This window comes from Henckelia pumila, chromosome 3 (genome assembly GCF_033568475.1).
Source record: "Henckelia pumila isolate YLH828 chromosome 3, ASM3356847v2, whole genome shotgun sequence".
Taxonomy (NCBI): Eukaryota; Viridiplantae; Streptophyta; class Magnoliopsida; order Lamiales; family Gesneriaceae; genus Henckelia; species Henckelia pumila.
In genome coordinates this window covers 165,737,872-165,758,441 of record NC_133122.1, presented here as the reverse complement: position 1 = coordinate 165,758,441, position 20,570 = coordinate 165,737,872, and positions in this window count along the sequence as shown.

The window sequence follows — 20,570 nt, the reverse complement described above, 5'->3', positions numbered from 1 at the left end:
TTAGTGATCAAGTAATTGAAACGACAATCAATACTAGAAAAAAAATTAATCTAGGAGAATTCAATCCAATAAAAATAAAAGTTGTAAAAGTCGTCTACACCAGGTTCCATCGTCCCTCTAGACTAATAAAATTTAGTTCATAATCAAAATATTGTTAAAAAAAAAATCATGTTTATGAAACTAAACATTAAATCAAAAAATAATAAATATAAAAGAGATAAAACAAAGCCGAATATTTGATGTCGTGTCCAGAATCTCGATCTTCGTCTTTGTCGTTTGATGCTCTTCACGTTTTTTTCCAGATTTCCTCCCTCAATCTCACGATTGTGCTCTGAAATTTATCCAGTGTGTTTTTGCGGCTGCTCCCCCATTTTGTTCTTCTAAAAATTCCCTTTTATATGTGTATATGAAAACCCAAGATCATGCCCAAAGAACACGTCTCCAAAATTTGCTAAGCTCTGCTGTTTTTTCCTAATTATGCGTTAGCGCAGACTTTCTTTGATCATGGCGCAACTGCTCTTCAATGATTCTCCACAAGCGCAGCTGCTCATGTTCTTAAGCGCAGGTGCACGCAGACATTATTCTCATTAACGCATACTTTCTTCAATTAGCACAGCTGCTCTTAATTCTTGCGCAGAGGCGCTTCAATTCTCATCCAAAAACTGACTTTAAGCGCAGATGCGATTCATTCTTGAGCAGCCACGCTACTGCATTTTTCCATCTGAGTGACAATTTTAAAAAATTAATATTTATAATATAACCGTCGGATCGAGCTGAAATTTTTACATTTGCTTCAAAACATCACAATCTTCGTTATGAACAGTGGAGATTGGATTTGGTTGTTTCAAACATTCCCATTAATTTTTTGAAGTTTGATGTCCCGTATTCAGCTTTCCGTTTCTTCTCGGTACTTTAACTCCAATCCTTGCATCTCATAAAAACAACAACAAATACACATAATATCCACTCGATACATCACAAAATCCAAGTCAAATCATATATAAATTAAGTGCATAAATTGCACATATCAAATCCCCCCAAACTTAGACTTTTGCTAGTCCCGAGCAAAACAATAATATGTAATATAGTTAGCCTCCGAATTTTATATTTCAAGATTCAATACACATGTCCGCTAATTTTCTTAAGAGTTCTTGTGTGTTTGTGATTTGCCAATATTGTCTATCCTCCTCGCTTTTGATACACTAATGCAACAAGTTTGTTTCATAGATTCATTAATTCCGCTCTCTAGTTTCAAAACACTCTCCATCAAGTTCAACTTCTACTCACTAAGATCAAAAGTACTTTCATGTTCATCACAGTTTTCATAAAATCACCGGATTTTGCACCCGTTTTTATTTTATTTAGCCCCAATAATTACCCGCAGACTTAGCTACAACTAAAGATAGGATTCGGATTTCAATCTCCTCGTCTATAGCCCAGATGGAGCATCAACCCCATTTTTTCCAAAAACTTAGCCATGGATTGGTGATTAGGATTCCAATCTCTTTTCAGGCCCGGATGGAGTTGTATAATTTTTTCAAAAATTTAATATTTTTACTTTTCATAAATTTGCAACCCCATTTTTTTCCGCATACTTAGTCAAATACAAGGGAATTAGGATTTCAATTCCTCGTCAATAACCCGGATGAAGTTGTTATTAATTTTTAATATTTTAATGACTAAATCATTTCCAAGCTCGTAGAAGTCTACCTCGGTTTCAAGTATAAATCACCAAAGTTAAGAATCAAATCATCCAATTCACTCACAAAGTCACAAAGTTTCTCTAATCACAAGAGTCTAGACAATCAAGGCATTCGTGCATATGAGTGAGAACTCAAGATTAAATATAGCTAACATTGATCTTTTAGCACAAAAAAATATTTTCATCATAAGTCAACACAATTACACATCATGCATTTTAACTCAAACTAACTCATGAAAATGTTTCAAATTTTTCAAAATTTTTAAACACCCCCCAAACTTAAAATGTGCATTGTCCTCAATGTACAAAATTAAAATAAAATCAAGGACACATACCTTAGGTGCCGAGCTTCAGTACTTGGCACCATCTTAATCACTCAAATCTCTTCTTCAGGGGTATCTCTTAAAATCTTGCAGCTCCACAATTTTTCACCTACACAACTCAAAATTATTATTGATGTCTAGTCTCAACATGCACAAAAAATAATAAAACAAAAACAACTAAAGCAAAAAAATAACATGGGTTGCCTCCCAAGAAGCGCTTAATTTATAGTCCATAGCCCGACTGTCACAGGTTCTAGCCCGGTTCCGCTTTTTTGAAGGATTTCCCCTTCTCTTTTACTCTTCAAACATACTGAACAATCTTCTTAAATTTTTCTTTCTTTTTCTTCTTTTTCTTTGGCACTGGCGGATCATTCTCCCTTCGTACTTCTACATTACTCTCAACTTGCGATAGCTTTCCATTCTTTTTTCTTGCTCAATCATACACACCCTCTCCATGGATGGATTTCTCGCGTCCTTAAATACATTAAAAATTACCTTCTCACATTCAACTCCCATAGAAAGCTCTCCTTTCTTGACGTCTATCTTGGCTTCAGCAGTAGCCAATAATGGTCTCCCCAAAATCAACGGCATATTTGCGTCCTCCTCCATGTCCAACACCACAAAATCCGCAGGAAAAATAAATTTATCTATTTTTACCATAACATCTTCAATGATTCCACGCGAATATTTGATAGATCTATTAGCTAGCTGCAATGCGATTGTCGTGGGCTTCACCTCTCCAAGTCCTAAAATCCTGAAAACAGACAAAGGCATTAAGTTAATGCTAGATCCTAAATCACAAATTGCATCATTGAAATTAGAAGAACTAATAGTTCAAGGAATCGTAAAACTCCCTGGATCTTTTAATTTTTGTGGTAGCTTATTTTGCAATATCGCACTGCACTCCTCAGTCAAATTCACCATCTCAAACTCTTCTAGCTTCCGCTTTTTTGACATCACTTCCTTCAAGAATTTAGCATAATTTGGCATTTGCAGCAAAGCATCGGCAAACGGAATATTGATGTGAAGTTTCTTGAAGATCTCAAGAAATTTTGCAAATTGTTCATCCAACACTTTCTTCTTGAATCTCTGCGGGTACGGGAGTTTTGGCTTAAACATGGGTTTCTATTCAGATTCATCCTTCAACTCAACAATGTTCTCATCAACCACCTTCTCCTTCTCTACTTCAGCTGCAAGTTCTTGAAATCCTACTTCTTGAACTAACCTTTGTTTTGATCTTTCACTGCATTCGCCAGCTGCACAATATTATTCACCATAGATTTTAGCACAGTGCCCAAATTGACCACATGTGTCTCCAAGCTATCAAGGAGAGACTCAGCCCTCGCCATATTATTAGGGACAGGGTTACCTCGATAGCCTCCATAACCTCTTTGATTGATGTACTGAGCTTGTTTAGGAGGATGAGATTCCTTGATGGCAACCTGCACACCTGCTAGATCTACGACACTCACTGATAGTCGTGTTTGTGTTGCATATTTTAATATCATTATGTTGTTTTTTTGCATGCATTTGTGTGTTTTAATTAAGAATTTTGTTCATATTTTATATATCGTGTCTACATTACATGATCTCGGGTTTATTGTGTAGGACATAGCATTTTGGTTGGAAAATGGATTCAGAGTTTTGGCCGCTCGATCTGCATACTTTAACCGATCGAGCGGGCACCATAAAGAAGAAAAGATTTCGAGGCAGAGATTTTTCCGCTCGATCTGCCATACTCAACCGATCGAGCGGATGAAGAATTGAAATAACAGAAAAGGGTCAGAGTTTTCCGCGCTTGATCTGCTAAACTCAACCGATAGAGCGAGCTGCGCAGTTCGGGAAAATATTTTAAATTAGGAAACTTGTCTTTTGAGTACTCTAGGCTATATTTAATACGTTTTATTCTTATTTTAAGGGATTATCATCAGATTTGGAGGCTAAGAACGTGGAGAACATCTTTGACAGCTAGGTTTTTCTCAGTTTTCTTAATTTTTCTTAGACTTACTTTTTCTTTCATGAAATCTTCTAGAGAATTCATGAATCGTTGTGGCTAGGCTTTAGAGCTTGGTTGAGGAAGACAAGCCCTTGAGTTTATTTGTTTGTGAGATTCAAATTTTCAGTGTTTGATTATTCTTGAGCATCAAAAGTTGTTTTGGATTATTTCATGCTTGTATGTGAGATTTTCGGATTGATCACCCTAAGGTTTCGCTTTACAATCTACTGCTAAATTAGAATTTAAATCCGTAATTGTTTGAATCATATAATTTGTGAAGCAACTGCAATTAATAATCGTATGCTTGTGAGTTTATTAAATTTTAGGAACAATGATTGACTAGATTAAATACATCCGCTTGTGTATGTATTGTCTAGATTTATCAATTTCACTAGTTTGCATGCTATCTTGGATTTAAATCTAATCGCTTGTATTGTGTTTATTCATTGGTAAGGGTTAATTTAGAACGCTTGTGTCTAGTTAACTAAGATTAAGGTGAAATATGAATTAAGTTTTCAATGATCTTGGAATCATGTTTTCTCTCGGTAGGTTGATGACCCAACTTGTGTTTTTTCAAAATTTCATCCTATTAAAGATTTTTTATTTCTGATTCGAGACTTCAACCTTTTATTCAGTTGATGGGATTTTCTTCTGGACCTCCTTCAAAAGAAGTTTCTTCTTCTTTTGGTGCACCTAATATTGGTGATCTTCCTTTTCTTTCTCCTGAGGTTCCCCCAACTCCTCTAAATAAATTTTCTTCTGATCATCTTTTTGAGACTCTACATCGTCTAGAGACGAATGTTAGTCGCATTGAGGGTAGCTTGACCAGTCACTATGCAACTTCTACATCTTCTATCGATGCTCTGACTACTCGAGTTGCTATGTTGGAGTCACAATTTGACCACTTCATGGCTCATCCTCCGCCGCGGAATGAAGACGACACTTAGATTTTATTTTTGCATTTAAGTTGTATTTTTTTTAAAATTTTAAATGTAATTTATAAGTTGTATAATGAAATTATTTTATGTTTTATTTATCTCTGTTAAATTACTAGTCTTTTTTATTATCGCAGAAAATGGGGAGAATAAAATTGGTTAAATAATAATAAAAATTAATTAAAATATGTTGCTTATTTGAGGGGGAGTTATCTAAATATTTATTTAAGTGTTATTTATATATTTAGGAGTTATTTAAATATTTAGGAGTTACTTAAATGATTAATTGTTTAAGTGTTATTTAATTGTTTATAAGTTATTCAAATGTTTATTCTATTTATTTTAATTCATATTTTATTTTTTCTATTTAACCAAGTTTTGTGATCATCAAAAAGGGGAAGATTGTTACGCCTTAAACGCATACAAATCTCGTGTTGTGATATTAATGTTTTTAATGCATTAAAAAGTCTCAAATATTATGTTTTGATGATTAAAAACTAGGTTAATTTTTACTAATATTTTAATGTGAGAAATTTGCAGATATTAAAAATTCTTGTCAAAGAAAAATATTGAAAGCAAGTACCGATAGCCTAAAATTGAAGAAAAATTTTAAGTGTTCGGAATTGCAGACTTTGGAGGGTCCGAAGAAGGTTTGGACCATTCGATGATTTTTCGGGAATTAAATAAAAGTTCGAATGCTAGTTCGAATGCTGCGAAGACCAGAGTTCAGACGATCCGATAGAGGATCGGACGGTCCGAAGTATTTCCCAGATTTTTTATTCTTCGAAGGATGGTTCAGAAGCTGCGAAGTCAAGGAGTTCGGATGGTCCGAAGTATTTCCAGCATTTTTATATTCTTCAGAGTGAAGATCGGAGACCACGAAGTACCTGTTCGGAGGATCCTTGGAGCCCTCAAGGCCAAAAAACGCAGTGATCATGTTATTGTTGTATCGGATTACTTGTAGAAATCAAGGACAAGACGAAGTGCTAGTGATACCTTGGTTAATCGACCTGAACCAAGAAGAGGAGACGTAGACGATTTATCGTCGAACTTCCATAAACATATCCTCTCTTATTTACTGCTTTATTTACTTTTCATCATTTACTTATTGCATTTATTTTTGACTGCCCTAAGTCTTCTGCTTGCGTTTTGCAAAATCATTTTAAATTTCTAAAGTTGCAAATAGAACCTAATCGCCCCCCTCCGCTCCCCCCCCCCCCCCAAATTAGGTTCTAACAACTATCATCCCCATTCTCTCCAATTTTTGTTTTTCATCTTGGGAGAAAAGACAAATAAATTTTTCAATGAAAAATGCTCTAAATATTCTAGAGCATATTTAGGGTGGATCTAGTTTGACTAGCCGTGGACCTAATTTGAAGGAGTCCATTTTCAAGCAAGTTGTGCTCTTAGAAGCTTGTTCCATATTTGAGCAATGTGTGCTCTTAGAAGCTTGTAGAAACTGTCTACCTTTTTAAGAGCTAAGTTGTTCACAATTTGGTTGGAGCCATAATCAATCTTTTAAAGATTGATAGGTAAAAATTTCTTAAACACCCTATGGATGTTTAATGTTTTTGAATGCTACACAAGTGCTCAGTTTTAACATAAAATTTTAAACTTCTGTTGCGTTTCCGGACACGAGGGAATCGATCCCCTACAGAGGATGTACCAGAGATTCCAGAAACTGATGATTTGAGAAGTAAGGACAAGACGACTGATGAGGAGAAAGTAGGCGATGACAAAACTGAAGAGCCAGTGCATGAACAGACTTTTGAGCCTGAAACTGAGGACATATCAGTTGAGAAGTTCCCAGTTGAGATTGAAATGGAAGAGGATATTCTAAAAAAAAAAAGAAAATCAATTGAGCATAGTAGCCATGATGAACAAGCAGTCAAGATCCCAGAGAATGAGATTCACAAGACTGATCCTGACAAAGCTGGTCCAAGTAGAAACTTACTTACTTCATCTAATGCTGAGGATCATCATGGTTCCCCTACACCTTCCGAGATAGAGGATCATCTTATTGAGCATATTGATATTGTTTTTTTGGCTATCTCCATAGGTTCATGCAATTGAAGATTGTCCATTCACTTAATGAAGAAAATTTCAACAATTTGAGAGACAAACTGATCAGTGACATCTCAAGCTTACCTAAGGACGTTCACTTATTGTTTCTCTCTGGAAACCTTGATAAAATCTCAACCTCCCAAGTGTCAACCGACCACAAAACTTTTGCTAAAATGATCGAAACATTCGAGGACAAAGTTGATAGAGTTCAAACCAGCCTTTCTTCTAAGATGGACTCTCTTTCTGAGCAGATGAAATCTCTTGAAAATTCTCTTGAAATTCAGTCAGTAGTCCCGATTGGTATTGCCAAAAAAGGGGAAGAGAGCTCAAGAACTTGTCAGAGCCAAATTCAGTCTGAGAGAAGAGGTACAAGTAAGTCAAAAAGAAGACATCAGGGCTATCAGTGTCATGGCAGGAGTCAGAGAAGATAAAAGATCTTCAGAGTTTATTTTTTATCTACAATATGTCTTATCTACTCTCTATATCAGTTGTTTAAGATATTAACAGTTGTTTCAATATTTTCTATTATATCAGAATTTTCAGTTATCATTATTAAAGATCAAATTCTTCATTCAAATCTTGTTAAGTTTTTTTATCAAAGAAAAATGAATGCTTAATTTTGTTGACACCAAAAAGGGAAATTTTTTTTTTGAGAAATTAAGTTTTGATGTTAACTGATTTAAAGGCAAAACTAGACTAAGGTTAATTGATATAAACCGAACTAGTCTATAATATCAACTGATATTTCTAAACTGGACTAAAAATTTGAAATGAACTCAGACCCGTAACTGAAAGCAATTGAGTAAATGGTATTTAAAAATCAGATTGAACTCAAAACTTTGGTTGAACCGTAACTAGATGGACACCTCAACTAGTCAAGGACACTCAACTTACCAGAGTTTAACTAAAAAGGACTCAACTATTGAACCCAGAGAATATTCAAATTTACCCGTCATATTTTAAAAGAACGATCAGTTGTTCCTAGCCAAATTTGGATGAAGTTTTTCGTACAAATCCAATGGATTTATTGAAGGGATGCAGGCGCACTACCAGGTGCTGTAAACAGTAATGCTGACGTGGACAAAAGTACAAAGGAACAACTATTATTTTTGGAAGCAAATCTTTTTTGAAAAATGTGACCATTGCAAATATCCTTATCTTTTACTATTTATTAATCCTAAGCACCTCATAGAAACTGATGGTGTCTTGGTCTGGTTTTATATTCCAAAAATGCCCCTCCACTAACCACGTTCTTATTTTCGTTTCAATTCACGCTGATTTTTTCCCATTTCTCAATTCTCAATTCACTCATTTCCTTTCCAATCACTAATTGTGTGTGTAAAATGCAGATCTCCGTTTATAAACCAAAAAAATCCAAACATGAGATTCTCTCCAACTGAACAATCACAAATCAAGCATGGTGGTGGTTGTTTCTTCTTCCGTTTCCAAAATTTATCAACCCCTCTGCCTCTTTATGTTTCTTCAGCTGAAAATACCAAAGGCATCCCCACATGATGCAGTGCGCTTCCGTAAAAAAATCAACTCCAACCGATCGTCGTGTAAGAACATTTTTAGCAAATCCACGTTTTCTTATTAATTTTCTTCTGTTGCTTATATGTTTGAATCAATTGTTTCATTGACGGTTTTGAAATCCACCATCTGTTTATTTTTCATGATTTACCGACAAACTTACTCGATTTAGTGTGAAGTTTTACTTTTTAATTTATTTTATTTTATTCTACAGTATCAAATCATCCATTCGATTTTCAATTCAAATTTCCTATTTATCCATTTGAATATATGCGTTAGTATTTGTTTACTGTTCAGTTTCAGGATCTCTGTTTTGCTGATTAATTTCATTATCTTACTATCCCACTTCGCCGTTGGATTGTTCTTTTCCTGGGATAATCAGCTGTAGAGGTAATCTTTTATTGTCAACTTTTAGTTTTTCATAATTTTTATATTTAATTTTAGTTGTTGTCGTTTCTTATTTTTATATTTTATTCATGCATTTGTAATCGATCTATTAGTATTGGATGTTTAATTGATTTTCATAATGTTTCCAAGTATGAGTTGCATCAACATTTTTCGCGACTAACTTTGAATTCCAGATTATAAGTATAATATTCTGTCATTTCAAAATTTGTGATATTATTATTTTGTTAATTGGGGTTACAGGATGTTTAATTGTTTTTTTGTGTTATCTTTTTAAAATTGTGTCTCGGTTTTAGTGGTTGTAATAGTTTCTCAAATATTAATTAAATAGATTGTTTAAGGGAAATGTCAGTTTGCTTTACATTTTTTTGGCCTACTTTCAAGGCGAGCTTGCTGTTTGAACTTCTAAAATGGTGAATGGTAGTAAAAAATTTGCACTAAAATATTGATATTTTATTTCTCTAATTTAAACCATATTCAAAGGATAGAGGACATGCTAGCGCTAAGCCCTTAGAATTGCCCTCTACCATTGTTTCTCAGTTCAACCCACGTTTTTTTCCCCTCTCTCTCAATTCCAAAGCATCATTTTGTCTTACATAATGCTCGAAAAAAACAGGTTCTGTTTATAACCCAAAAAAACAACCGTTGTATCCTGGCCTACAGGGACAAAACGGATCTATTTGAATATAATTCACGAAAAAGACAGATTCTCTGAAACAGAACACACCTAAATCAAGCATGGATGTGGTTTTTGATATTTTTCTGTCTTAATTTGCTTCGGTTGTTGTGGAAAACTTGATTGCACTTTTTTCTCCCTTCGGCAAATATTTACATTATGCAATCCCACTCTTCTTATGATTTCACTTGCTACCTTAATCAGTTGTATGTGATACTAAATACTTCTTTTAGTGTATGCAGGGTTGAGATACTAAATAGACCTTCTGTTCTATTGACCTCCAAAATCGTTGACAATAGGTTTCTCCATTTACTCAATAAATAATCCAACTATTGGAGGTATTAGTTTGTAATCAAACTGTTGTAAATCAAACTATTGGAGGATTGTAGGTATCTCCATACAAGAAAGTTGGAGGCTTCATTTATATTTTAATTCTCATGCAGTCAAACTGTTGGAGGTAATAGTTTGTTATCATGATACGTAATCAAACTATTGGAGGCTTGGAGATATCCCCGAACAGGTAAGTTGGAGGCTTTATTTCCAATTTTATTCTCATGTAATAAAACTTTTTGGTGGTACTAGTTTGTTATCTCTGATTTAAGCACAAACCATTTTATTCAAATATCACAAATTTATTTTGCTTTGCGGCTGTTTTTTTTTTACTTCAACTATATGTTTACAATGTAAACTCTCATGTAGTAGCAATAGAAAAAAAGTGTACTAAACTTATATATCATGTTCAAATCTCATGCAAGTTCATGAAGTTATTGGGCAATCCAATTTGATTTTTCGTGTTTGTGGTCTACTTAAAAGTTCATGGAAAGACCCGGTAGGAACATCACATTTTTCCTTCCCATGTTTTAAGTCTCTTTAGATGGTTTAGTGAATATATTAGATTATAAATTTCTCAATGTCTGATTATGTTCGAGTGTCATATTATGTTGGATTACATGCAAATAAATAATATATATTGCATCGATTTGATGAAAAAAGAATTACCTTTTCTTTTAACTAATTCTTCTCGCATTTTGGAAATAGAATTCGACAAACCAGATACAGCTTCAGATTATTTCAGTTTGTGTGACTTGGCAATGGGAATGAAAATTGAAGTCTTGATACATGATGTGTTTATTGACATGGTTTCGGATCACGTGTTTTTTTAAAACCATGAAAGATTATTTATAAGCGCTCTTTGTGTTCGATATCGGGATGCAGATGCATTTATTTATTTTCACATGTTTTCCACCTGTGCATGAAAATACGAGGCTAAAATGATTAGCCTCATTATATTGTTAATTGAATAATTTTCTCTTATTTGAAAGGCTATATAACTTTCTATAAACAGCTGATTTTTACATTTTTATTTTTCTCCGCGCATCTCATTTGTTATGTGACTAGATGTATTATTTCTGCATTTGTAATCGTTCGGGTGGTTTTGGTTGATCGATTTGCATATAATTTCAAGAATGGGTTGCATAACCAAATTTTGCAACGAACATTGAATTCAAAAATGATAAAGTGAGCCTAATAATATGACATTTCAAAATGTTTTTTATTATTATTTTGTTAATTTGGGGTACTGAATTCATTAATTGATTTCTGTGATTATCTTTTTACAGTTTTAATGGCATATAGATGTTATGATTGGTTGTAAAAGTACTAATTACATAGATTGTTTGATAAGAAGATAATTGATAACGTGGCAAATCACCAGTGTAATTGGATGAATAGTATTTTCTTGACCTAAGAGCAGGTGTCCAGTAAGAAGTAATGTGCTCATCTTGGATTGGCATATTATTCGCAGGATGAGAAAGAGAGACATTTTCAAAAGCTCAAGCCCTTGCATTATGCATGTAAGGTTGCAAATTAAGTGTGATTCTACCCGATATTGTTATCAGTCTCAAAATTTTGAGATGTGTTGAACATGTGCCTATGCTCCGTAGCTTAATTGATTGCGCAAAATCTGTCTCGACTTATTAACCCTTCATTAATCGACTCAATCTGTGATCGGAGAATTCAGATAAACAAACAAATACGGCCGAATAGTGATGGAAAGATCAGCAAAAATGATTTTGTATCATGTTTGATATGAATCTGGATGTGTAAGATTAGCAAACACGATTACAATTTGAATCGCACCCTCTAATCAATAAACAAAAGATCCAAAGTTTTGCCCAATCTTTGAAACAAGTAAAATTGATAGGGTTTTGGATTTCCACCTTTAATCGACTGTACGATTAACAACAGAAACGACAACAATTGAAACCAAAGAAAACCTTCAGATAAACTTGTATCTGACAATCTTCAGTGAGAAACAACCGACAAACGTTTTCCAAGTAATTAACTGATAAAGTTTGATTTGAAGAACAAAGCAAAGCTTTGAATAAAATTCTTGAGAGAATTTCAATAATTTATGTATAAACTGAGTCTGAATTCTTATTAATGAAATAAACAAAATTATTTATAGTTTACAATCAAAAATAAAAGATAACGCAAAAAAATAGCCTAAAGATATCAAAAATATCATCTAGAAAGTTTCCTAGTATAATTAAAAGACTCAAAATATATAAAATAATGCTAAAACATCAAAAAGTCTCGCACACACACAAACATGCCGAACTGTGCGTAAAAATCCAAGGCGCGAGCGCACGTCGATTTGCGCGGGCGCACATGGCTCTCTGGACCTACGCGCGGGCGCGCATAGAGGTCTGTCCAGAACTCTTGAAATCACTCGACTGAGGCGCGGGCGCGCATGCATCTCTGTTGCATATTTTTGAATTCTCTTCGACATTTTCTCCGCTCTCTTGACTTCTTTGAACTTCAATAACATTGTAACATCCTTCAAAATAATCTTCAAGCATTCCAATGCTTCCTTGACATTCCACCATCAAAGATTGAAGCGCATCTTTGAATCTCTTAGCTCGACCTCTCGTAATTGGTCCTCTAGGCAACTCCAACGGATCCTTAACCACTTGATCAACATGCGAGCTATCCATGATCGCATCATCCTCCCCTTCTTGAAAAGGATTTGTTCTCAAATCTCGATCATCACCTACATCAAACAATGACAAATCAGAAACATTAAAAGTAGTACTCATGTTGTACTCACCTGGCAAATCCAATTTGTAGGCGTTGTCATTGATCCGCTCCAAAACTTGGAAAGGTCCATCACCCCTAGGTAGAAGCTTTGAACGTCTTTTTTCCGGAAAACGCTCTTTTCTCAGATGCAACCACACCCAATCACCGGGTTCAAAAACAACTTTCTTCCTTCCCTTATTCGCTTGTTTAGTATACTGCAAATTCTTTTTCTCTATATTTGCACGTACTTTCTCATGAAAAATCTTCACAAACTCAGCCTTCTTCTTGTCATCCATATTAACCCTTTCACTCATAGGTAACGACATCAAATCCAACGGAGTCAATGGGTTAAATCCATAAATAATTTCAAAAGGTGAGTAATTCGTAGTAGAATGTACACTACGATTATATGCAAATTCAATAAATGGCAAACAATCCTCCCAATGTTTCAAGTTCTTTTTAAGGATAGAGCGCAACAATGTCCCTAAAGTTCTATTAACTACCTCAGTATGTCCATCAGTTTGTGGATGACAACTGGTAGAAAACAACAACTTAGTTCCAAGTTTACACTACAATGTTTTCCAAAAGTAACTCAAAAATCGAGTGTCCCGATCAGAAACAATACTTCTAGGCATGCCATGTAATTTCACAATCTCATTAAAGAACAAATCTGCAACATGCGAAGCATCATCTGATTTATGACATGCAATAAAATGTGCCATTTTTGAAAACCTATCAACCACAACATAAATAGAATCCCTACCCTTCTTAGACCTAGGTAATCCAAGAACAAAATCCATGGAAATATCCACCCAAGGTTCATTTGGTACTGGAAGTGGAGTATATAACCCATGTGGTTGTGATCTAGACTTTGCTCTCTTACAAGTCACACACCGCTCACACATTTTCTCAACATCATGCTTTATATGCGACCAATAAAAATGCTCATGCAAAATTTGATATGTCTTGGCCACACCAAAATGCCCCATTAAACCACCACTATGTGATTCTCTAACAAGTAACTCCCTGATTGAAGACTTAGGGATGCACAATTTATCCTCTTTAAATAAATAACCATCATGCAAATAGAATTGATCCTTTGGACCACGCATACATGACTCATAAATCTTACTAAAATCAACATCACTCACATACAACTCTTTCACATGCTCAAACCCCAAAAATTTAGAATCTAAAGTAGTCAAGAGCACATACCTTCGCGACAATGCATCCGCCACTACATTCTCCTTACCTTGCTTGTACTTAATTACATAGGGAAAAGTTTTTACGAACGCCACCCATTTGGCATGTCTTTTATTCAACTTTTGCTGTCCCTTGAGATGCTTCAAGGACTCATGATCCGTATGAATCACGAACTCTTTTGGCCTCAAGTAATGTTGCCATGTCTCGAGTACCCTTATCAACGCATAAAACTCCTTATCGTAGGTAGGATAATTCAAAAACGATCCACTTAACTTCTCGCTGAAATACGCCGCTGGCTTTCCCCCTTGCATCAAAATGCCTCCAATCCCTACACCTGATGCATCACATTCAATTTCAAACATATTAGTAAAATCAGGTAAAACAAGTAAAGGAGCATTAATTAGCTTTTGCTTAATAATATTGAAAGACTTCTCTTGCTCCTCGCCCCAATGGAATGGAATGTTTTTCTTGATGACAGCAGTCATAGGCGCCGCCAATGTGCTAAAATCCTTCATGAACCTCCTGTAAAAACTCGCAAGGCCATGGAAACTTCGAACTTGACCAACAGAAGTGGGTGTTGGCCAATCTCAAATAGCACTTACCTTTTCTTCATCAACTGTCACACCTTGTGAACTCACAACAAACCCAAGAAACACGAGTTCTTTTGTACAAAACACACATTTCTTAAGGTTAGCATATAAATGTTCAGCACGCAATGTGATTAAAACAACTCTCAAATGTTCCGCATGATCATCTAAGTTTTTGCTATATATCAATATATCATCAAAATAGACAACCACAAACTTCCCAAGATATGCACGCAAAACATGATTCATTAAACGCATGAAAGTACTAGGTGCATTAGTCAAACCAAAAGGCATAACCATCCATTCATACAACCCATACTTTGTTTTGAATGCAGTTTTCCATTCATCTCCCTCTCTCATCCTAATTTGATGATAGCCACTTTTAAGATCAATCTTGCTAAACACACAAGCACCATGCAATTCATCTAACATATCATCAAGCCTAGGAATAGGATGCCTATACTTAATGGTAATGTTATTTATAGCTCTACAATCAACACACATGCGCCAAGATCTATCTTTTTTAGGTACTAACAATACAGGCACAGCACACGGTGACATCGACTCACGTACAAAACCTTTGTCTAAAAGCTCACTTACCTGTCGTTGCAACTCCTTAGTTTCCTCAGGATTGCTCCTATAAGCTGGACGATTCGGCAATGCACTCCCGGGTACCAAATCAATTTGGTGCTCAATTCCTCTCAAAGGTGGTAATCCTTGAGGTAGCTCCTCCGAAAATAAATCATCGAATTCCTGCAATAGAGAAACAACAACGCTCGGAAGATCTCCGGCTATATCACTTGTGTTAAGGAGTACCTCCTTATAAATCATCATCACAAGTGAAATTTGAGAATTCATAACATCTCTCAACTCACTCTTTTGGGCTATATATATATTTTTTTTCAGCCTTTTTTCGCTCAATTTTTTTTCCATCTTTTTTTGAATCATTCTTTTTTTTTTCTAAGGCCACCTCACTTTTTTGATCACTCTCTCTTTCGGCCTCATCTCTCTTTTTCTTTTTCATTTGGTCCTCCAACACTTGCTTTGGAGTCATAGGCAACAATACAATGGACTTTTTTTTCATTACAAACGAATATTTATTTTTAAATCCATCATGAACCACTCTCCTATCAAACTGTCATAGTCTACCCAATAAAATATGGCACGCTTGCATAGGGACCACATCACACAAGACCTCATCAACATATTTGCCAATAGAAAATGGCACTACAACTCGCCTATTAACTCTCACTTCCGCACAGTCATTGAACCATTGCAACCTATATGGTTGAGGATGCTTCAAAAGAGACAACCCCAATTTTTCCACAAGTTCGCAACTCGCTACATTGGTGCAACTACCCTCATCAATGATAAGACTGCATACCTTTCCCTTTACAAAACAACGAGTATGGAAAAGATTTTCCCTCTGACTCTCTTCCTCTCCTCTAGGTTGTGCATGTAACGCCCTCCTACTCACCAACAACTCACTAACAACAGCCCCAAACCCATCCTCATCATCTGGATCTACCAACGCAGGCATTTTATAATAACTTTCCTCCTCACTCTCCGACTCCACATCACCACAAGCATTAATAATCATCAATTTCTTATTTGGGCATTGGCTAGAGATATGGCCAATAACTTGACACCAAAAACATTTAATATCTCTAGATCGAGTATTAGAAGTTTCAGATGTACATTTAACCACTTGCTTTGTTGTCTCCGATCTGGTGTCGAGTTTTGGTTTAAACCCCTGCTTGTTGTCCCCCCGTTTTGCAACGCTTGGACGCCAAGAAGTCGACGATCCTCCACCTGAAGGAAATCGACCAGCTCCTCTTCTCTTGAGCTGTTGTTCCACCTTCATGGTCGTCTGCACCATCTCATCCAAATATAAACAATGGCGAAGCTCCACTTGGTCTTGGATTTCTCTATTCAAATCGCACAAAAATCGGGCCATTGTAGCTTCGGTATCCTCCTCAATGTTGGTCCGAATCATCGTGGTCTCCAACTCCTTGTAATAATCCTCCACGCTCCTTGGACCCTGCTTCAAAGTTTGTAAACGCCTGTACATATCACGATAATAATGGTTAGGAACAAACCGCTTCTTCATGACACGTTTCATCTCTTCCCATGTCTCAATAGGCGGCTCTCCACATCTCCTTCTAGTGGTCACTAATTGATCCCACCAGATTAAGACATAATCTACAAACTCAACCACTGCCAACCTCACTTTCTTAAGATCAGAATAGTGATGGCAATCAAATACAAACTCTACATGCTTTTCCCATTCCAGATACGCCTCGGGATCAGATTTTTCCTGAAACGCTGGAATTTTCATCTTAATACTACTGATATTCCCATCCTCCTTACTACCCTCCGTATATTTTCCTCTCACCGCTTCTCGCCTATGTCTACCCCTATATACTCTTCTCTCCTCCTCCCAATTCTCATCAAAACTTTCCTCATCGTCTTCAAAATCATTCCCCTTCCTATTTTTATTTTTCTTTCCACTACCACTACTCTCCTCCAACTTACTCATCCTCTCATGAAGAGGTTCTAACTCCGATCTCATCGCCCTAGTCAACTGCCCCATCAACTCATCCATTTGAACCTTGGAAATTTCTTGGTTCACACTCTCACTAACATCCTTTTTGGGGTTCATGGTACCTGCAAGAAAATCGTTAGTAATAAACTTCCTCACACAAATTCTCACAGCTCACTCCAAACAAATCACTCAAGCACTCTTATTTTTTTTGATTTATTTTTTTTTTCACTCAAATTTATGGAGAGACTTTGCTTTGTAGAATAAGATTCAAACCTTCATGTTTAAAACTTTTAGACGCTTGAAAATTGACCCACAAAGATTGCACAAACACAAGTAGGAAATTTTATGGATAACTTGACTCTGATTCGCTTCAAGGATGAATAAAGACAAAGAAATTGGCCACAAGTTACTTTTCTTCACTTTTTTTTTAATTTATAACTTGTAGCACAAGACACGAGACTTGGATAACAAGTTTGAAAGAAACGACACAAAAATTTGATAAAGAATAGACTTAGATGAAGAACGAAGAACACGAAAAACAGAGATAGATGAAGATAGGTACTTACTTGATTCAATACCTAAGCTTTGATACCAAATGATATGAATCTGGATGTTTAAGATTAGCAAGCACGATTACAATTTGAATCGCACCCTCTAACCAATAAACAAAAGATCCAAAGTTTTGCCCAATCTTTGAAACAATTAAAATTGATAGGGTTTTGGATTTTCACCTTTAATCGACGGTACGATTAACAACAAAAACCACAAAAATTGAAACCAAAGAAAACCTTTAGATAAACTTGTATCTGACAATCTTCAGTGAGAAACAATCGACAAACGTTTTCCAAGTAATTACCTGAGAAAGTTTAATTTGAAGAACAAAGCAAAGCTTTGAATAAAATTCTTGAGAGAATTTCAATAATTTTCGTATAAACTGAGTCTGAATTCTTATTAATGAAATAAACAAAAGTATTTATAGTTTACAATCAAAAATAAAAGATAACGCAAAAAAATAGCCTAAAGATATCAAAGATATCATCTAGAAAATTTTCTAGTATAATTAAAAGACTCAAAATATATAAAATAATGCTAAAACATCAAAAAGTCTCGCACACACACAAACACGCCGAACTGTGTGTAAAACTCCGAGGCGCGGGCGCACGTCGATTCGCGCGGGCGCGCATGGCTCTCTGGACCTACGCATGGGCGCGCATGAAGTTGGCGCGGGCGCGCATAGAGGTCTGTCCAGAACTCTTGAAATCACTCGACTGAGGCGCGGGCGCACATGCGTCTCTGTTGCATATTTTTGAATTCTCTTCGACATTTTCTCCGCTCTCTTGACTTCTTTGAACTTCAATAACATTGTAACATCCTTCAAAATAATCTTCAAGCATTCCAATGCTTCCTTGACATTCCACCATCAAAGATTGAACCGCATCTTTGAACCTCTTAGCTCGACCTCTCGTAATTGGTCCTCTAGGAAACTCCAACGGATCCTTAACCACTTGATCAACATGCGAGCTATCCATGATCGCATCAATGTTTGAGGAGACATCCATTGTTGACAATCCTTTTCACACCTCTGTTGCTGCATATATGTTCATCTATAATGGATGCTACTTTAATAGAGGTGGTGTACTGATACCGATTTTTTTTTGTTCATTTGTGCTAGATTAAGAGTCTAAGCAAATTTTTGTGTTGGTTTGTGTTGTAGGAACTTAAGTCATGAGTGTGGTTCCTCATGGTTTTTTTAATAGATTTTTGGAAATATCATTATTTATGAAAAATAAATTGTCTTTATTTTAGAAATGTGTTTTTTTATCAATTCCAATTTTGCGGGAGAATTGTGTCAATTTTCTATAAACTTTCATGTTGTCAATGGTAAAGTCCTTTTTTTTTCCTTTTTTTTTTTCCTCTTTTTTAGACACACTAAGTTTTTTAAACTTTCTTCCATCTCAACACAATTTAAGTTCGCAGAACACTTAGTATTACATATTCTATGCTCAATATTATTCATGTACAACGTAGCACACACATCACAATTGAATCAAAAATCTAATCACAATTTTAGTTCATTTCAATGTCACACTCGCTCTTGAAAATCCAGTATATAATTGTAAAAGCAACGTCGCACACGCATCGCGTGTGCCTCGATCGCTAGTATAAATAGAGGTTCGGAGAGGCTCTCTCTATGATTTTCTAAGAATTATCAAGCAATCACAAGTTTTCAAGTGGACTGAATTCTCAAACACTCAAGATCAAAGATCTCAACCACACACTTCAAGTCTACATCCGATCAAGTTTCAAGGATCATACTGTGCAAAGTTTTGAGTCGTAATTTCTTTGTAAATTTTACACCATTTGTGTACTATAATAGACAGTCGTTGTTAGGAGTTTCAGTTAAGGCATTGTAATAAGTCCTAAACTAAATCGGGGTCTTACAAGTAGTTGTAACTCTCAAAGTCTTCTATTGTAAACCTTTCTGTAAGTGGAAGAAGGGGTGACATAGAAATATTTAAGTTTTTGAATATCCATAAACACGTCTTGTTCATTTACTTTCAATCGACCTAATTCCGCACAACTTTTTGTTGGTCATCTGACATCGACAGTCAAGAAAGAATAGTGGTTCAATTGACTCCTCAACTAAACTAAATTTTGAAGAAGAAAAATCCACAAGTGTGTATTCAACCTCCCTCTACACACGTTCTCGAACCTAACACAATTTTTTATTAGGGAAGGCAACGGGGTGGGTTTGGGGCGGGTTTGGCTAAACCTGGGACCCGGGTCGCTTCTCTTTAGACCCGCTCCGTTCTGCGAACCCGACGGGTCCAATCCGGATTAGACCCGTTGGACCCGCCAAAAATTAAATAATTTTAATTTTATTAAATTAAAAAATTAAAAATTAACAAAAATCAGTAGATTTAATTTCAAATATATATTGATAATATTTAAGACAAAAAATATATTCTCACAATTAAAAATTTTTCAACTTGTAATTAATTAATAATTATTAACCAAGAAACATTATAATGATACATTTTTATACTAAACATATCATAATAAAATAAATTTATTTCAATAAAATAATATTATACACTCAAATTATGGACAAAATATTAATTATTTAGTATAAAAATATAATTACATATTATTAATATTACATATATATTTTATATTTATATATATACATGTTTATTTTAAATTTTATATATATATATATATATATATACACTTTGGCAGGACGGGTTTGGTCAAACTCAGGACCCCGTCCCGTCCCGCCCCGCTTGTGGACCCACTTAGTCGGGTCTAAACCCGTCCCGCCGAGGCGGGTTTAATGTGGGGTCGAGTTTAGACCCGACCCGTTATCATCCCTAATTTTCATACAATTACAATTACTAACATATTAGAAATTTTCAGCTGCCCAACAAATGATACTCACTTCGTGCTCGACCACTAAAACTCAGTGCCGTGTTTTAGTGGTGCGAAAAATAAAAAACAAAAACAACTAAAACCCGACATCGAATTT